The sequence below is a fragment of the Eleutherodactylus coqui genome, chromosome 1, assembly GCF_035609145.1.
Source record: "Eleutherodactylus coqui strain aEleCoq1 chromosome 1, aEleCoq1.hap1, whole genome shotgun sequence".
Taxonomy (NCBI): domain Eukaryota; kingdom Metazoa; phylum Chordata; class Amphibia; order Anura; family Eleutherodactylidae; genus Eleutherodactylus; species Eleutherodactylus coqui.
Genome location: NC_089837.1, coordinates 277,399,068 through 277,420,011, shown reverse-complemented (window position 1 = coordinate 277,420,011; position 20,944 = coordinate 277,399,068). Strand labels below are relative to the sequence as shown.

General features: G+C 44.2%; 1 protein-coding gene across 4 annotated transcripts in view; it reads right to left on the bottom strand.

Annotated features, from left to right (window-relative positions):
• The window catches only part of C1H3orf52 (chromosome 1 C3orf52 homolog), a 167,256-nt gene that overhangs the window by 37,708 nt on the left and 108,604 nt on the right, over positions 1-20,944 (bottom strand). The window lies entirely within an intron of this gene.

The following is a 20,944-nucleotide window of genomic DNA, read 5'->3' as shown; positions in this document are numbered from 1 at the left end:
TTATTTTTTGCTAAAGTGTATGCAAAATAGTATTTTGCATACACTTTAGCAAAAAATAGACAGTGTAAAATGACTACAGTCTTGTTAAATAGTTCAGATGGACAGGACAAACACTAAATTGTTTTCAATGGAGCCGCAGCTGCCGCCGGCCGCTCCATTGCAGACGATGGTCTGCCGACACCCCTGAATTGTTTTTCATGGAAGGGCTTTACATATAAGCCCTTCCCTGTAAAACAATAATTTTAGTGTAAAAAAAACAAAAAAAAAACTTACCTCTCCTCTCCGCCACTGCCGTGACCCCCGTGGGGATGCAGAACACATCCCTAACACATTAGGGAGGACAGAAACCTCCCGTGGAGCAGAAGGGCAAAACCTCGCTTGATCTTGATTTTCAGTATGTGACTTCATCATCCACTCCTACTGACCGGAAGTGACGTCAGACGCCAGGAGCAGCGGCACGAGACGGAGGCATGAGCGAGGGGCTGAAGGGGACAGCGGAGCAGCTCAGCAGCTGATACCGGCGCCGAAGCAGGTGCGGGGGAAGCAAGGAGAGACCGGAGCGCAGTAGCCGGCGCCAAGAGGCCACCAAGAGTCCAGCGCCAGCAGTAGCAGAGGGGACCAGAACGGAGCAGCTGAGACAGGAGTGCAGAGTGAGCGGCCGCCGGGACAGCGGGTGACGTCACCAGGAGGAGCGGAGGAGTGGAGGAGCTGATAAGTATCTTCTGTGTGTGTTTGTGAGCTAAGTGTGTGTTTTCTGTGTATCTGGTTAGTTGTGTCTTCTGTGTGTGTGTGTGTCTGGGGGTCTAAGTGTTTGTGAGGAGGAAAAAAAATAAATTAAAAAAAATTGTGACCGGTTGCGCATAAGTATCAGCGGGTAAGAGGGGGCGCGCGAGCGGCAGCGTGTGAGTGGTTGCACAGAGGCAGCAGCGTGTAAGTGGTTGCACAGAGGCAGCAGCGTGTGAGGGGTTGCACAGAGGCAGCAGCGTGTGAGGGGTTGCACAGAGGCAGCAGCGTGTGAGGGGTTGCACAGAGGCAGCAGCGGGTGAGGGGTCACAGCAGCGGGTGAGGGGTCGCAGCAGCGGGTCAGCGGTCGCAGCAGGGGGTCAGCGGTCGCAGCAGCGGGTCAGCGGTTGCAGCAGCGGGTCAGCGGTTGCAGCAGCGGGTCAGCGGTTGCAACAGCCGATCGAGGGTGCATACTGTTGCGCAAGATGCGTGCACGTCGCACATTTAGAAGCCCAAATTCTGGATCTAAATCAGCAACTGGCAACACTGAGAGCCATTGACATCATGGAAAGGAGTTTGGTGCTCACTGAGCAGACACTCGCTGGGGTAGAGGTGGGGGCAGACGGTAGTACGGAAGTGCAGGGGGAGCAGGCAGTCAGCTGGGTGTCAGATAGAAGGAGGCGTAGAGGGAATAGATCCAGGGAGGCTGGTCCTGAACTGGCACAACCCAACATGTCTGCAACGTTGGCAGATGAGGGCGATGCCATTACAGAGCCAGCACCGCTGCAGCACGACATGCCCTCTGAACGCCAGGGGGATGACTGCTCCAGTGAGACGGGGACGGGGAGTGCAGGGCAGGCTAGACAGGTTCTAGTGGTGGGGGACTCAATTATTAGGGGGACAGAGAGGGCAATCTGCCATAAAGACCGGGATCGTCGAATGGTGTGTTGTCTTCCTGGCGCTCGAGTTTGACACATCGCGGATCGGATTGACAGATTACTGGGAGGGGCTGGTGAGGATCCAGCGGTCATGGTGCACATTGGCACCAATGAACAAGTTAGAGGTCAATGGAGGGCCCTCAAAAATGATTTCAGGGACCTAGGGTCCAAGCTCAGGGCGAGGACCTCCAGGGTAGTTTTCTCGGAAATACTACCTGTACCTAAAGCCACGCTAGAAAGGCAGCAGGATCTTAGGGAGGTAAACAAGTGGCTTCGGAGTTGGTGTAAGAAGGAGGGATTTGGGTTCCTGGAGAACTGGGCTGACTTTGCTGTCGGCTACAGGCTCTACCGTAGGGACGGGCTGCATCTTAATGGAGAGGGTGCAGCTGTGCTGGGGGATAAGATGGCTAGAACGCTGGAGGAGTGTTTAAACTAGGGACTGGGGGGGAGGGTAAAATGAGAAATAGTGGGGTAGCCAGTGTAACTAGCGATCTGGGTCCAAGCAAAGGGAATGGGGGTCGAGCAGGGGGTGGGGTTAGTACAGTTAGAACTGACAGATCAGCCATAAGTACGAATAGCAACAAAACGAATTTAAAAAACAAAAAAAATGATATAAATTGTATGACCACGAATGCAAGAAGTCTGATTGGTAAAGTGGGTGAGCTTGAAGCGAGAATGACTGATGAAAACTATGATATAGTCGGAATTACGGAAACATGGCTTGATGATAAGTGCGATTGGGCGGTGAATTTGCAGGGGTACAATCTCCTCAGAAGAGACCGAAGGAACCAGAAAGGGGGAGGGGTATGTCTGTACGTCAAATCGAACTTGAAGCCGAGGCTACGGGAGGATATAGGGGTAGGAGACGAACAGGTGGAATCTCTGTGGGTAGAAATACAGGGAGGAAAAAATAACAAAATCTTGATAGGGGTCTTCTATAGACCACCAAAAGCAACAGAAGAAACTGAAAACTTACTACTAAGGCAGATAGAAGAGGTGTCAAAGCGCAACAAAGTAATTATCATGGGGGACTTTAATTATCCAGATATAACATGGGAGAAGGAAACCTGCAAATCACACAGGGGTGATAAGTTCTTGAGAGTAATTAAAGACAATTACCTGAACCAACTTGTGCAGGAACCAACAAGAGGGAGGGCCATTCTGGACCTAGTACTAACTAACAAACCGGAACGTATAAAGGGGGTGCAGGTTGAGGGGCACTTGGGGAACAGCGACCACAATATAATCAACTTCCAGCTGTCAATCAATAGGAAGCCTTATCAAGGAGCGACAAAGAAACTAAACTTTAGTAAAGCAAAATTTGATGAGCTTAGAACTACTATCGGTAACATTAATTGGGACAACATCCTCAAAAATAACGGTACAGAGGACAAATGGGAAAAGTTTAAAAGGATCCTAATCACCTCATGTGAGCAGTTCATTCCCTTTAAAAATAAAAGAAACTCAACTAAAAGGAAACCAATGTGGCTCGACAAGACGGTAAGAGGGGCAATAAACGAAAAAAGAAAGCGTTCAAACTACTAAAGCAAGAAGGCAGCGAAGAAGCGCTAAAATCATACAGGGAAAAAAACAAAATATGCAAAGATACGATCAAAACTGCCAAGGAAGCAGAAAGACGGATCGCCAAAGAGAGCAAAAACAACCCGAAGCTATTTTTCAACTATATCAACAGCAAAAGGATTTGCAGGGAAAGCGCTGGCCCTTTAAAAAACAATGCAGGAGAAATCATTGATGATGACGAAGGGAAAGCAAATCTACTAAACAGTTTCTTCTCAAGTGTATTCACAAACGAAAAGGAAATGCCACACGAGATGCAGGGGAATAAAACGAACCCCTCACAAAATATCTCATACCTAACGCAGGAGGAGGTGCGGAAGCGTCTAAAGAAAACTAAAATTGATAAATCGCCGGGCCCAGATGGATTACACCCAAGGATACTAAGGGAACTAAGTGACGAGATAGCTAGGCCGCTATACCTAATATTTCTGGACACTATCAAGACCGGTGTAGTACCATTGGATTGGCGCATTGCCAACGTGGTTCCAATTTACAAAAAAGGGAGCAAAAGTGAGCCTGGTAACTACAGGCCAGTAAGTCTCACTTCAGTAACGGGAAAAATTTTCGAGGGGATTCTGAGAGACGCCATCGATGAGTACCTTAAGGAGAATAAGGGAATAATTCCTCACCAGCATGGATTCATGAAGGGTCGCTCATGTCAGACAAATCTGATCAGTTTCTACGATGAAGTAAGCTCTAAGCTGGACCAGGGAGAATCTATTGATCTTGTATATCTGGACTTCTCTAAAGCCTTTGAAACCGTGCCACATAATAGGCTAATATACAAAATGAGGCAGCTCGGACTGGGCGAAAACGTGTGTAAGTGGGTAAAAAATTGGCTCAATGATAGAAAGCAGAGGGTGGTAATAAATGGTTCGTACTCTGATTGGACCACAGTCGCTAGCGGGGTGCCACAGGGTTCAGTATTAGGCCCCACTCTGTTCAACATATTTATCAATGACCTGATAGAGGGGCTGCACAGCAAAATATCAATATTTGCAGATGACACAAAATTATACAATATAATTAATGGAACGGAGGACAATGTGCGGCTACAAACGGACCTGGATAAGCTGGGGGCTTGGGCAGGAAAATGGCAAATGAAGTTCAATGTTGAAAAATGTAAGACTATGCACATGGGCAGGAGAAACGGATGTCAAAAATATTCACTTAATGGGGTACCGCTGGGGAAAAGTGATATGGAAAAGGATCTGGGGGTATTGGTGGATAATAGACTAAACTGGAGTAACCAATGCCAGTCAGCTGCTGCAAAGGCAAATAAAGTCTTGGGGTGCATTAAAAGAGGTATAGGGGCGAAGGACGAGAACATTATCCTTCCATTATATAAGGCACTTGTCAGGCCTCACATGGAATACTGCGTACAATTCTGGTCACCGGTGCTCAGGAAAGATGTCACAGTGCTTGAGGGGGTTCAAAGAAGGGCAACTAAACTAATAAATGGAATGACAGGACTGGAATACCCAGAGAGGCTATCCAAATTGGGACTATTTACTCTAGAAAAAAGAAGGTTAAGAGGCGACCAAATAACCATGTATAAGTACATGAGGGGACAATACAAGGATCTCTCCCGTGATCTGTTTACACCCAGGACCATGACGGTAACAAGAGGACATCCGCTACGATTAGAGGAAAGTAGGTTTCATCACCAACATAGAAGGGGATTCTTTACTGTAAGAGCAGTTAGACTGTGGAACTCTCTACCGGAGGAAGTGGTGATGGCAAAATCCATAGAGGAGTTTAAAAGGGGACTTGATGTCTTTCTGGAGAAGGATATTACAGGATATAAATCTTAGGTTAAGTGTCAATCCGGGTATATAGGAAGGTAGGAACTCTTAGGGGTTGATCCAGGGAACAATCTGATTGCCATTAGGGAGTCGGGAAGGAATTTTTTCCCCAAAAGGGCTAATTGGCTTCTGGCCTTGGGGTTTTTTTGCCTTTCTCTGGATCAACACAGTAGGATAGACAGGCTGGACTAGATGGACATTGTCTTCATTCAGCCTTACATACTATGTTACTATGTTACTATGTTACATCTGCCGCATCCGGCAGATGTTTCCTTCATCCCCGTTAGTAAAAAAAATTCCCTGCTGCTGCACCTGCCACATCTGTGACAAATGCGGCAGATGTGTTCTTCATCCCGCGGGGGACACGGCAGCGGCGTAGAGGTAAGTTTTTAAAAAAAAATTTTTTACACTAGAATTATTATTTTTCAGGGAAGGGCTTATATGTAAAGCCCATCCATGAAAAACAATTCAGGGGTGCCGGCAGACCATCGAGGCTCCCATTGACTTCAATGGGGTTCATTACTTGAAACGAGCTCTCAAGCATTACAAAAAACTTAGCTCGAGTAACGAGCACCCAAGCATTTTGGTGCTTGCTCATCTCTAGTGCACAACCTTTCTTGCTTTGAAGGTTACCTTGTCAGATTATACTTCTTCTAAGGGCCACAATAAGCTTTCCCATCTGAGACATTGTATATATACACATACATACGAACACATTTTATCTATATATATAAAGCTGAAAGCCCTCACTGACTCACTGACTGACTGACTGACTGACTGACTGACTGACTCGCCAAAAGTTCTCCAACTTCCCGATATCGTAGAAACATGAATTTTGGCGCGAGCATAGATTATCTCCAAAATAGGAAAAGTAATTGGGTCCTAACTCGATTATTTAATTCTAGCGCAAAAGAATTGGCGTCGAAATTTTACGTACATAATCTAAATCTGTCACTTCCCAATGCCTTAGAAACTTAAAATTTGGCACGGGCATTGAATATGTCATAAATAGGAAAAGCTAATGGGTCCCAACTCGATTATTCAATTCTATGCGCAAAATAATTAGCGTCCAAATTTTACGTATGGAATCTAATTTTCTCACTTTCCGGTGTCATAGAAACAGGAAATTTGGCACGAGCATTGATTATGTCATAAATAGGAAAAGTTCATAGGTCCCAACTCGATTATTCAATTCTATGCGCAAAAGAATTAGCGTCCAAATTTTACGTACGGAATGTAATTTCTTCCCTTTCCGGTGTCATAGAAACAGGAAATTTGGCACGAGCATTGATTATGTCATAAATAAGAAAAGCTAATGGGTCCCAACTCAATTATTCAATTCTATGCGTAAAAGAATCAGCGTCCAAATTTTACGTACGGAATGTAATTTTTTCACTTTCCGGTGTCATAGAAACGGGAAATTTGGCACGAGCATTGATTATGTCATACATAGGAAAAGCTAATGGGTCCCAACTCGATTATTTAATTCTAGCGCAAAAGAATTGGCGGCAAAATTTTACGTGCGGAAGGTAATTTTTTCACTTTCCGGTGTCATAGAAACAGGAAATTTGGCACGAGCATTGATTATGTCATAAATAGGAAAAGCTAATGGGTCCCAACTCCATTATTCAATTTTATGCGCAAAAGAATTAGCGTCCAAATTTTACGTGCGGAATGTAATTTTTTCACTTTCCGGTGTCATAGAAACGTGAAATTTGGCACAAGCATTGATTATGTCATAAAGAGGAAAAGCTAATGGGTCCCAAATCCATTATTCAATTTTATGCACAAAAGAATTAGCGTCCAAATTTTACGTGCGGAATGTAATTTTTTCACTTTCTGGTGTCATAGAAACGTGAAATTTGGCACGAGCATTGATTATGTCATAAATAGGAAAAGTTCATAGGTCCCAACTCGATTATTCAATTCTAGCGCAAAAGAATTGGCGTCGAAATTTTACGTACAGAATGTAATTTTTTCACTTTCCGGTGTCATAGAAACGGGAAATTTGGCACGAGCATTGATTATGTCATACATAGGAAAAGCTAATGGGTCCCAACTCGATTATTTAATTCTAGCGCAAAAGAATTGGCGTCGAAATTTTACATGCGGAATGTAATTTTTTCACTTTCCGATGTCATAGAAACAGGAAATTTGGCACGAGCATTGATTATGTCATAAATAGGAAAAGCTAATGGGTCCCAACTCGATTATTCAATTCTAAGCGCAAAAGAATTAGTGTCCAATTTTTACGTATGTAATCTAATTCTCTCACTTCCTGATGTCATTTATAAAGGAAACGTCGCATGGTTGCCTCCCCGTGGTATTTCCTGGGTAACGCAGAGAACTATGCAAAATGGTGAACATATTTTTTTTCCTCAGTATCTCTAAAGTAACGACGACTTCATAAGCTTTTCCGTGTGAACACCAGATAAACACCAGTACCAAATTAACTCGGGCGAAGTCGGGTATATCAGCTAGTATATATATATAAAAAGGTGAAAGCCCTCACTGACTGACTCACTGAGTGACTGACTCGCCACTAATTCTCTAACTTCCAGATGTTGTACAAACATGAAATTTGGCAGGAGCATTTTTTAGGTCCTAAATAGTAAAGGTACAGGGATCACAACTCGATGATTCAATGTTAGGTGCAAAAGTATTGGCACCCCTATTTAATGTAACAAATCTAATTCTCTAACTTCCCGAACATGAAATTTGGCATCAGCATTCTATAGATCCTAAATAGAAAAATTAAGATGCCACAACTCAAAAATTCAATATTAATTACAAAAATATTGGCACCCCCTGTGTAATGTGCCTAATCTAATTCTCTAACTTCCTGGTGTCGTACAAACATGAAATTTGGCACAACCATTCTTTAGGTCCTAAATAGGAAAAGTAAAGTGGTCACAACTCAATCATTCAATGCTAAGTGCAAAAGTATTGGCATCCCTCTGTAATGCACCTAATCTAATTCTCTAACTTCCCGATGTCATACAAACATGTAACTTGGCAGGAGCATTCTTTAGGTCCTAAATAGGAAATGTAAAGGGGTGACAACTTGATTATTGAATGCAAAGTGCAAAAGTAAGTGCATTCCTATGTTATGTAACTTCCCGGTGTCGTAAAAGAATGAAATTTGGCACAAGTATGCTTTAGGTCCTAAATAGGAAAGGTAAAGGGGTCACAACTTAATATTCTATTCTAAGTGCAAAAGTAAGTGACCCACTATGCAATGTAACTAATAACACACATCTGAACCTCACAAACATTAAATGTGCCACATCCATTCTTTATATCCTAAATAAGAAAATTAAAGGGGTTGCAACTTTAATAATCAGTTCTAAGAGTTAAAAATCTGCAGTACATGAGATAGTTCTTTTCCTCAGAAACCTTAAAGCCTAAGGAAATTATTTATATACTGAGAAGACTCTACCTCACCTCTGCGTGTATATACTGAAGACAATCTAATGCTCCTCTATGTGTATATACTAAAAAAGAATCTAAGTCACCTCTGTATGCATTTACTGAGCAGAATGAACTGAAGGCATGTAGCATGCCTTTAAGGCTGAGAAGGGAGTGCAACTTCCAGTCTGGGGATAAATTTAAATAAAAAGGGGGGTTACCTTTAAGAGTAAAAAGTGAGGGGAGTGGGAGGGGTGGCACATTCTGCAGAGGGACATCGGTAAATGCAGTCTGAGGGGAATCTAACGCTCCTCTATGTGTATTCATATTTTATTTCTCGGTTCCTCTAAAGTAACCACAACTTCATAAAATTTTCCATGCAAACAACATGTAAACACCTGTATCAAATAACTCGGGCGAAGCTGGGTATATCAGCTAGTCTACAATATATGCCTTTAGCGACTGATTAATGGGCATTTCACTTATGTACGTCCACCTATTGGGAAAATGAGAATCCACAGTTTGGCACAGCAAAGACTAGAAAATGAGGTGCCTATTTGGCTGTGGCTATTTCCATTGTAGTGTTTGGAAGGTGAGTTGGGGACTAAGGCCTATGGGGGGCACTACTACTGAGAAGGGTGGCTGTGGCCTATATGAGGCATTATTCACTGCCTGTAAGGGACATTTTTGATTGGGGCCTATATGGTGCATTATTACGGAGTGGAACTTGTGAAAGGGATTATTACTGAGTTGGCGGCTATGTGGAGCATTAGTACTGAGTGGGGGCCTATTTTGAGCTGTTATTGTTACTGAGTAATGGCATAAAGGGAGCATTAAGTGTTAGTACTTTTACTTTGTGTGCGTCATGAAAAGTCACAACATATGGGGCCTACAGGGTGCATGTGCACAAAAAATAGATACTATTACTGTGTGGGTCATCTAAGGTGGCATTAATACTATCTGGGGCACTATGGATGGGTAGAATATGTGGAAGTTTGTAAAACAAAGATAGGCCATTGAAGAGTTAAAGATGTCTGTGTGTCAAATTCTGCAGAAACAAGTTATGATCAGAAGTCATCATGTTGGTCTGCGCCGGATGAAGAAAAAGGGAAAGTGAACAACTTCAGTCAAAGGAGATGTCACTTGTGATCACTAGATATAATGGTACTGTAATCATTTATACAGTCTGTAAAGTGCCTATGTAGGTTTAGTATAGGTTGAGCAATATAAGTCTTTGCCTAGTGTGTTGTTTTCAGTAACAATATAGTAGTATTATGTAGTCATGGTCTAGGGGTATTATTTGTTATTACTGGTAGTTTTGATCTTTATAGTGGTCTTTATTCAGTGACAGTATGTTGGTATTAATCACTATGTAGTGGTAATAAATAATCATGGTTTGGTGGTATTATTTGGCCCTCATATAGTGTTACTATTGGTAATGTTGGTCTTGCCATAGTAAATTTTGTTGAGTGACAGTATGGAGCTGACTATATGGGTCATGATGATTACAGTGATACTGTGCGCATGGTTAATTTTTATCTAATTAACAGGGCTAAATTTTCATGGCAGAGTAGCCACATATTTCTGCTGTGTTTCTCCAGACAGATTCAGCACGGAAAATTTAGAAGCAGAATTTACCCTCAGGGTAAATTCACACATAGTGGTTTTTGGTGTGGATTTGTATAAAAAATGGCATAAAAATCTGCAATATTAATGAAGATTTTGATGCAGATCTGCAGCAGATTTGACCCTGTGAATTGCAGTGATGAATTCTGCTGCAGGTCCACGTTACAATCAGCACTAAATCTGTTACTTTTGAATGTCCTCTTAGGGGCAATCACATTGGGACTATTCAGGTTTTTTCATACATACGATAGATTTGCTGCAGACATGGGGGAGCCCATGTTGTGTGAACAGCCTTTGGTCCCCTTAATTACTGGTAATACCCCATTGCCCATTTGGTAAAATACCCTAACAGTCACATTAAAATTGGAGAAACCCTCATAAAAATGGTGTATTTTTATTATAGATTTTTTTTTTTCAAAACTCTTTTTTATTACAATTTTTTCTTTAATAATCAAAAACAAAACATAGCAACTCACATTACGACACAAGAGAAATAAAATTGCATAGTTAAATCACACTAACATCTTTGACACATGTACATGTTGAGTAATTGCATCGCAATGTTTAACAATTATATATATAGCACATTAGCTTTAATTGTCAACATAGAACAAAATAAATCAACAAACATTTAACAGTGGATTTTAAGAGTACAGCTTTGTGTTTCTTTGTTTTTCCTTTTTATTAATTTAGTATATGCTATGGCGTATCAATATACAAAAATTTCTGTTTATTGCCTGAGAATATTGTCTTCTCATCTCCTATATGATTTAATAACATTGCTTTATGTTATTTTCAATCTTCCTAATCTATCCGCTTGAGTGTGATACCAGGATGTGTTACTAAATGGGCGCATGCATTCTAAGATCTCATCCGGGTCCATGAATCTTTCTATGAAAACCCGCCATTTCCTAAAAAATTTTGATGCTTGGGATTCTGCCCGTTTTTCCGTCTCCAGTCTCTCCATTTTTAGAAGGTGTTTTAGTTGCTGCAGTATATCTGGTGCTCCCGGAGGACTGGCCTGCAACCATTTTGCTAACATGCTCCTCTTGCCTATTATGAGAATAGTGTGTATCAAATTAGCATTTTTTATATGGCTAGGGAGAGAGTGAAATACATAAGCTTGTGGGCTCAATGGTACAGTAATTCCTGCAAGTTCATGTACCAATGATTTAATTTCTGTCCAGAGTGTTTTGATTTGGGGGCAATGCCAGATTCCATGCAGAAAATCTGTTTTTGGTTGTGAGCAACTAGGGCACGCCTGCAGTCTAGTTGGGGTCCCGGGGTGTGGGGGTATGTTGAAACCATAAATCGCTCCATGTATGATCTTAAAATAAGTTTCCCTCCATCTCTCATTGGTTATAGCCTTTCTTATAGAGATCCAACCATCTACCAGTTCTGGGTCTTGTAGTTCCTGTTCCCACTTTTTAAACAGAGGTGTACTATCTGTTTCGGCCCACCCCTCCCTGAATCGGTAGTATAGATCAGATATAGAATGCCTTTGCGATGATCCATGCAGGAGCATGTCAATTGGATTTGTTTTTGCCTCTTTTGAGACATCCCCAAGTCTAGCTCTTAGAAAACCCTTTATTTGTGCATATGGTAAAAAGTGTGATGCGGGTAGGACTTATACTTCACGAAGCTCTTCAAACATTTTGTACCTAGGTTCTCTATGATGAAGAAGGTGGTGGACTTTCATAATTCCCCTACTACGCCATAGCTCGAACATTTTATTATCTTGCCCTTCTTTGAACTCCGGATGCCCCCACAAATCTATATGCTTTGATAATTTGAACGGTAGCTGATAGTTTTTGCGGGTTATTTTCCAGGCAGCAATGGTGTCCTTTGCCATAGTAGAATGTTTGGCCCCCGACGGAAGACTAGAAAATCCTGTGTGTAGGAGAGCGTTTAAGCTCCAAGGGTGCATCAGGTCATGCTCTAGCTGGTAGTTTGAGAAATGGCTCGTCTTCAGTAGCCAGTCAACTGAATGTCGCATAAGACTAGCTATATTATATGCACGTATATCTGGAAAGTTCAATCCACCTCTAGTCTTAGGTAGCATAAGCTTTTTCAAGGCTATACGTGGACGTTTGCAGGACCAGATAAAGGCCGTGAATGCTGTGTTTAGCCTTCCCAAATCTTGTCGTTTAAGTAAAAGTGGGATAGATTGCAATAGATAGAGAAGCTTTGGGAAACTAATCATTTTAATCAGATGACATCGGCCCAAAAATGAAAGTGGGAGGTTGTTCCATTTATGTAATTCGTTTATGATTTTATGTATTATTGGGGGGTAGTTCAATTTATATATACTCTCAGGGACCCTATCTATATTTATTCCCAAATACTTAATGGAGGTCTTTACCAAGGTGACAGGTATTTCTTTAATGTCTATATTATGCAAATTACCCCGAGGAGAGATATCCAGCAATTCACATTTTGTGGTATTGACCCTAAACCCAGATTGTTTCCCAAATGACTCAAGGAGAGCAAAAACCTGTGGCAAATCTGTATGCGGTTGTGCCAGTACCAACATGATATCATCTGCAAAAAGCATGGACTTAATAGTTTGATTATTGATCTTGACTCCTTCTATATCTTTGCTTTCCTCCAGCATATACACCAGTGGTTCTATTGCAATATTAAAAAGTAACGGCGATAAAGGACATCCCTGTCTGGTTCCCTTCTGCAGTGGAAACCTTGGGGAGACAAAGCCAGGAGTATAAATTTGTGCTAGAGGAGAGGTGTATAAATTCCATATATAAGAGTCAAACGCCTTTTCCGCGACTATAGTTAGGAGTGCTGCAAAGGGATAAGCAGATGGGTTGCTTTTAACGGCATCAAGAATTGTCAATATTTTCCGTATATTTGTAGTGGCAGATCTACCCTTCACGAACCCAGATTGTACTGGAGAGATCAAATGGGGTAGTACTATGGCTAAGCGGTCTGCCATAATTTTCGCTATTAATTTTAAGTCTGTATTGAGAAGGGAAATCGGCCGATATGCCTTCGCTTCAGTGGGGTCTTTGCCCGGTTTGGGTAATAATTTGATGTGGGCTGTGTTCATTTCAATTGGGATGGGATTTTCTTGCATGTATCCATTAAAAAGTTTTTCCAGTATTGGGGTTGCTTGGTCTTTTAGAGTTTTAAAAAATTCGTTTGTGTATCCGTCTGGTCCTGGGGCCTTGCTATTTTTTAAATTTGCTATAGCTTCTTTTATTTCTGTCTGTGGTATAGGGGCGTTTAAGAACGAACACTGTTCTGCTGATAGGGAGAGTAACAAGATATGGGAAGGGACAGTAGTTGGGATATCTGATTGTATTGGGTTTTGTGTATATAATTGTGAATAGAATTTATAGAAGATGTCATTGATCTTTTTTGGGTGCGATTGTACTTTGCCATGCTCATCTTTTAGGCCAGAGATATTTGATACTGCAAAAGGTCCCCTTGCTAGATTTACCATAAGTTTACCTGCTTTGTTCCCAAATTTGAATAAGCGTGCTTCACTTCGTGAGTATGCTAACTGCTCACGCTTATGCAACCACGTTTCGTAGGATTCCTTAGTTTCCACCCATTGTTGTTTAGTCTGTAAATTTGGGTTAGAGTGAAATGTAGTATATGCCTTCCGAAGGAGAGAGCTAAAATGATTAGAGATGAGCGAGCGTACACGGCCACGCCCCTTTTTCGCCCGAGCGCCGCGATTTTCGAGTACTTCCGTACTCGGGCGAAAAGATTCGGGGGGCGCTGTGGGTGAGTGGGGGGTTGCAGCGGGGATTGGGGGGGGAGAGAGAGAGGGCTCCCCCCTGTTCCCCGCTGCTACCCCCTGTTCCGCCACGCCTCCCCCCGCCCCCCGGCGCCCCCCGAATCTTTTCACCCGAGTACGGAAGTACTCGAAAATCGCGGTGCTCGATCGAGTAATTACTCGAAACCAGTAGGTTCGCTCATCTCTAAAAATGATCTATTTTGTCCTTTATAGATTTTTTTTGTGCCGATTTATATGCGATAAGTTTGCCTCTAATAACCGCTTTAGCCGCGCTCCATAATAATTGGGGATTATCGGAATGTGATTCATTGTCCGACATATATTCTAGCCACCACCCTTGCACCAATGAGCAAAAAGTTTCATCTTCAGCTAAATATGTCGGAAATCTCCACAGGTAGTCAGTACCTCTAGGAATTTTATCGTGTAGTGTTATTGCTACTGGAGCATGGTCGGAAATCACTAAGTCTTCACTAGTGGTTTTGGTGACTCTAGGGAGCAATGTAGGAGATAGGAGTATGTAATCAATTCTGGACCAGGAGTTGTGCGCATGGGAATAGTGTGTAAACTCACGGCCCTCTGGGTTAAGTTCCCGCCATATATCTCTGAGTTTTTGTATGGAGTTAAAACCTTGTAAGGCCTTGTCATGGTATTTAGAGGGATTTTTTCCTATAGCATGACTACGACGATCTTCTATCATATTAAGCACTGAATTAAAATCTCCTCCATTCAATTTATGCTCCATCGTATCAGTCAGAAGCTTGTCTGAAAGTTCTGTAAAAAAATTGTTTATTGTTGCTATTTGGGCCGTAAACATTGTAGATGCTAAATTCCTCCAGGTTGTTTTTAATATGAACATGTAGGATCCTACCATTTGAGTCATGCCAATGATCCAGTATCGTTAATCCTGATCCCTTTTTAACAAACAGCAAAACCCCAGCCTTCGAGTGAACAGCAGGCGAACCTTAGACCTCTCCCACCCATAATTTTCGCATTTGGATATAGTCATTTTCAGTCAGGTGTGTCTCCTGAAGTAAAGTAATATCTGCTTTCAGACATTTTAAATGACGCAATATTGACATACGTTTTTGTGGGGATCTTAGTCCCTTTACATTCCATGAGATGATACGCATAGCAAGTTCTAATTATATGTAAATTATGTATATGTACTCTGTAATCCAACTGTATTTCTACCAATTCAACACTTAAACGCAAACAATAATAAAACGATGAACCAAAATTCTGTGGCTCAAATTCCCACACCTCGCGTTTGACGCGGTGTAGAGAGTCAAATTAAAGTAAAATGCGGTCTCCTTTAGGAATGAATGCACTGCACACCTCCTAAAAGAGAATGCATGAATGGACTTCCCTAAATTCCACTTCGTGAGTAATATCAGGAGTGAATTTGTCAGTTATATCGCTGTTACATCAATGAGGAAATTTTAATGTTTCCTGCTCCTATATGATGTGTTACAAAGGGGAATAAAGTGGAACATCCACTTTTGGGTTTAAATTGACAAATTCCACTCTAGAAACGTTTTTTAATTCTTACTATCATTCCATGAACCATAACATTTCGTATCCAACTTTATCGGAATTCCTAATATCCCGCAGAGTACTACCCGGAGGGGAATCTGCATAGTAGTATTACTGCATCTAGTGTCCTGTGAGTGTCCTTGCTCAAGGCAACAATGACATTCAATGCATACTCACAGCCCGCCTTCAAAGTGTTCAGGTATCTGGCATTGATGTTGCTGCAGCTCCACGACGATGTCCCTTAGGTGACGCAGATGAAGTTGGTGTGTCTCCCTGTCGATTTTCGCCATCGGTTGTCTTACGGAGGTGATCAGATTGTCGTCGACTTGGAGAGTCTTGGGTTGATATTAAGTGAAGCTCTTTTTTTGCTATCTCCGGATCCTGATAGGTGATATTTGTGCCGTCTTTCTGGTATACTTTCAGTATTGCTGGGTATAGGAGTGCAAACTTAATTTGCTTCCGATACAGTGCAGAGAATATTGGTGAGAAAGCCTTTCTCTTTCGCTGAACTTCTAAAGAAAAGTCCGCAAAGATTAGAATTTTCTGTCCTCCCAACTCCAGGACATTTTGCCAGCTTTTGAAATCCCGCAGAATTAGTGATTTATCCGTGTAGTCCAGGTACTTTACAATAATTGGTCTGGGGCGCATTTTTGCTGATGCGTTCTCTATTGGTGCTCGGATATCTGGCCCCAATCTGTACGCTCGTTCAGTTTTGCATATACGGGAGATTCTGAGTGCGTTAGGGATCGTGATCTCGCAGAGCTGGCGTAAATCCCTTTGTAAATACGATTCCTGGACTCCTATGATACGAAGATTATTGCGCCTGAATCTATTCTCTAGATCTTCCAGGCAGTCCCAGAGTTTTCTGTTGTCCCTTGTAAGGCTCTCTATTTGTTTTGATGTTGAGCTGCTCTCTAATGCTATATTTTCAATTTCGTGCTCTATGCTGTCTAGGCGGTTTTCATGCTCCGCTATCGTCTCCTGAAGTTGACGCAGAGAGCCTGTGACTGTGTTTGCTAATGTCTCTTGGATGCCAGGAAAAATCAAATTTGCCACTTCGATTGCGAGCCTTTTATAATCCAACATTGATGCTTCTTCCCCCATGGGGGTCTCGCTCTCTGATGTTGTAGGAGAGGGAGGGGGCACAGCGAGTAGAGGTTCCCCCTTATTTGTAGTGCCAGAAGTTAGTGTTGTCTTTGAGATTACTTTTGTACTGCCATCTGTTTGTTTTGCTTTGGAACACCCCATTTTAAGGATAAAGTCCTCCATACAGCAGAGACTTGATTATATATATATGTATGTTGTACTTTGGTATGTTAAAACGGAAAGGGACAGAAGATTCGCAATACTCTATATAGTGCTTCTAAGATCCTTATTGCAGTGATGAGTATTTGGTATGCGACCGTATTGCCTAGGGGCTCCGCCGCCTGCGCTTACGTATATTTATTGTCAGCAATATTTGCCTGATCCGAAACCGCAAGTCTCTTAATAAATTTCCGTTTGCGGGCTCCAACAGTTGGTATGTAAAAATAGATGTGCAGAGGACATATAATAAATGGTAGGAGACTACAGTCCGGTTGTGCGATGTAGCAGAGCTGTAGAGGTTTGTGCTGTTGCTTTAGCTGGTATATGCAGTTGCTGTACAGCTTGTATATAACTCTTCTCACTGTGCTCTTTATGTGAGTGGCACTGTATTTCTGCTTGTATCTGGGGACACTGTGGCTTTATTGTAGCCTGTTTTGTGGCTTTATGAGGAGATCTCCTCTGCAGGGACTCTCTCCACTGTTTCCCTCTGATTGTAATGTTTCCCTGCTCCACGTGCAGCAAGCACTCTGTAATGGCGGTGGTCAGCCTGAGAGAGATAGCAGTGGGGGTGGGGGTGCTCTCCCACGGCACCTCAGCTTCTCTGACAGGCAGCTGATAACAGAGCAGCAGCAGTCCTTTCTCCCGCTGGAGCCGGCAGGCAGAAGCAGAGGTGAGTGAGAGCTCTGGAGCCCTGACCTGTCAGGCTATCACAGTCTCTCCTGCACTCAGCGGCCAGCAGCTGGAGAATGCTGCCTGTGTTCTATGGAGGGTAGCGCCGCTCAGCTTCTCCTCACTCCTCACTGCTGGGACCCGACAGGGCTGTTAGTATGCCAACAGGGAGTGCAGAATGCCCAGCGGCTGTGTAAGGGCTCATGTCCACGGGCAAAATAAGAATTAAAATCCGCAGCAGATTTTAACTCTTCTCCTGCCCGCGGCTCCGCATCCCATAGGGATGCATTGACCACCCGCGGGGTAGATAAATACCCGCGGATGGTCAATAAAAGGGATTTTTTAAAAAATGGAGCATGAAAAAATCTGGACCATGCTCCATTTTCATGCGGGTCTCCCGCGGGGACGGCTCCCGCGGGCTTCTATTGAAGCCTATGGAAGCCGTCCGGATCCGCGGGAGACAAAATTCGGAATTTACTCACACGCTCCGTTTCTTCTCTTCGGGGCGGCGCCATCTTCTCTCCGTCGCGGCCGGATCTTTTTTCTTCGGGACGGCGCATGCGCGGGGCACGTCACCGACGTCATCATGCGCATCCGCCGAGCCGAAGAAAGAAGATCCAGCTGCGACGCAGAGAAGATGACGCCGCGGCGAAGAGAAGAAACGGAGCGGATGGGAGGTGAGTTTATTCTCATTTATTCTTATTTTCAGCCCTCATGTCCGCGGGGCAGGAGGGACCCGCTGCAGATTCTACATGGAGAATCCGTAGCGGGCCTGATTTTCCCCGTGGACATGAGGCCTTAAAGTTTGTTCTCTGGAGTGGTGTGGTCGGAGCTGTTACTCACTGCTCCTCACTTCATGGCGTCGGAACCGGAAGTCTAGATTTTTAACTCATGTCGCAAATGTAATATATTTGGCAAGTAACTCAAGTGCCTTAAAGGGGTTGTCCCGCGGCAGCAAGTGGGTCTATACACTTCTGTATGGCCATAATAATGCACTTTGTAATGTACATTGTGCATTAATTATGAGCCATACAGAAGTTATAAAAAGTTTTATACTTACCTGCTCCGTTGCTAGCGTCCTCGTTCCCATGGAGCCGACTAATTTTCGCCCTCCGATAGCCAAATTAGCCGCGCTTGCGCAGTCCAGGTCTTCTCCTGTTCTCTATGGGGCTCCGTGTAGCTCCGCCCCGTCACGTGCCGATTCCAGCCAATCAGGAGGCTGGAATCGGCAATGGACCGCACAGAAGAGCTGCGGTCCACGGAGACAGAGGATCCCGGCGGCCATCTTCACCGGTAAGTATTGAAGTCACCGGAGCGCGGGGATTAAGGTAAGCGCTCCGGTAAGCTTTCTTTAGGTCCCTGCATCGGGGTTGTCTCGCGCCGAACGGGGGGGGGGGGGGGGGGGGGGTTGAAAAAAAAAAAAAAAACGTTTCGGCGCGGGACAACCCCTTTAAGTGAATCTTGAACCATTGATGTAAGTAATATTTCCCCCCTTCAGTGATACAGTACTGAAAATAGTTAGAGATGAGCGAACGTACTCGTCCGAGCTTGATACTCGTTCGAGTATTAGCGTGTTCGAGATGCTCGTTACTCGAGACGAGTACCACGCGATGTTCGAGTTACTTTCACTTTCATCTCTGAGACGTTAGCGCGCTTTTCTGGCCAATAGAAAGACAGGGAAGGCATTACAACTTCCCCCTGCGACGTTCAAGCCCTATACTACCCCCCTGCAGTGAGTGGCTGGGGAGATCAGGTGTCACCCGAGTATATAAATCGGCCCCTCCCGCGGCTCGCCACAAATGCATTCTGACATAGTTCAGGGAAAGTGCTGCTGGTGCCGGAGCTGCTATAGGGAGAGCGTTAGGAGTTATTTTAGGCTTCAAGAACCCCAAGGGTCCTTCTTAGGGCCACATCTAACCGTGTGCAGTAGTGTGGAGGCTGCTTTTTGCAGTGTTGCACATTTTTTTTTTTTTGTATATCGGCCGTGCAGAGCATTGAACCTGCAGTAATTTTACATTGCCCAGGGCCAGTAGTGGTCAGGCAGGGACAGAAGACATATTTAGTGTATATAGGCAGTGGGCCTTTCCAAAAACATTTGGGAAAAAAAATCTATTTGGGCTGCCTGTGACCGTCCTCAGTGTACTGGGTCTCTGCTGGGGGTAGTTGTCCTAATTCATACGCAGCCAGCTAAGTGTTACAGCAGGCTTGCACAAAATTCTTTCCTGCCTCTGTGTTGCCTGTTACATCACCGCTGTATTCCTGTCCACAGTGAAACAGTCTGCAGTAATTTTACATTGTCCAGGGCCAGTAGTGGTAAGGCAGGGACAGAAGACATATTTAGTGTATATAGGCAGTGGGCTTTTCCAAAAACATTTGGGAAAAAAAAAATCTATTTGGGCTGCCTGTGACCGTCCTCAGTGTACTGGGTCTCTGCTGGGGGTAGTTGTCCTAATTCATACGGAGCCAGCTAAGTGTTACAGCAGGCTTGCGCAAAATTCTTTCCTGCCTCTGCTGTGCGTTCCGTAAGCGAAGTCAGCCTCCAACTACAGGCCAATAAGCGGCACATTTAATTACAGCGTTCTGTTTCTGCACTACTGGTAATACAGCATGCTGAGGGGTAGGGGTAGGCCTAGAGGACGTGGACGCGGACGAGGACGCGGAGGCCCAAGTCAGGGTGTGGGCACAGGCCGAGCCAGTGCGGTGGCCAGGGGTAGAGGCAGGGCCAAACCGAATAATCCACCAACTGTTTCCCAAAGCGCCCCCTTGCGCCATGCCACCCTGCAGAGGCCAAGATGCTCTAAGGTGTGGCAGTTTTTCACAGAGACGCCTGACAACCGACGAACAGTGGTGTGCAACCTTTGTCGCGCCTAGATCAGGTGGGGAGCCACCACCACCAGCATGCGCAGGCATATGATGGCCAAGCACCCCACAAGGTGGGACGAAGGCCATTCACCGCCTCCGGTTTGCACCACTGCTTCTCCCCCTGTGCCCCAACCTGCCACTGAGATCCAACCCACCTCTGAGGACACAGGAATGAGTGCCTACCGGCCTGCACCCACACCCTCACCTCCGCTGTCCTCGGCCCCATCCAGCAATGTCTCTCAGCGCAGCGTCCAGACGTCGCTAGCACAACTGTTTGAGCGCAAGCGCAAGTACGCCGCCACGCACCCGCATGCTCAAGCGTTAAACTTGCACATAGCCAAATTGATCAGCCTGGAGATGCTGCCGTATAGGCTTGTGGAAACGGAAGCTTTCAAAAGCATGATGGCGGCGGCGGCCCCGCGCTACTCGGTTCCCAGTCGCCACTACTTTTCCCAATGTGCCGTCCCAGCCCTGCATGACCACGTCTCCCGCAACATTGTACGCGCCCTCACCAACGCGGTTACTGCCAAGGTCCACTTAACAACGGACACGTGGACAAGCACAGGCGGGCAGGACCACTAATAATAATAATAATAATAAACTTTATTTGTATAGCGCCAACATATTCCGCAGCGCTTACATAGACAGGGGATACAGAAAGACAAAAGTACAAACATTACAGAACCACAGTTACATAGTAATCAATTGATGGAAACAATAGGGGTGAGGGTCCTGCT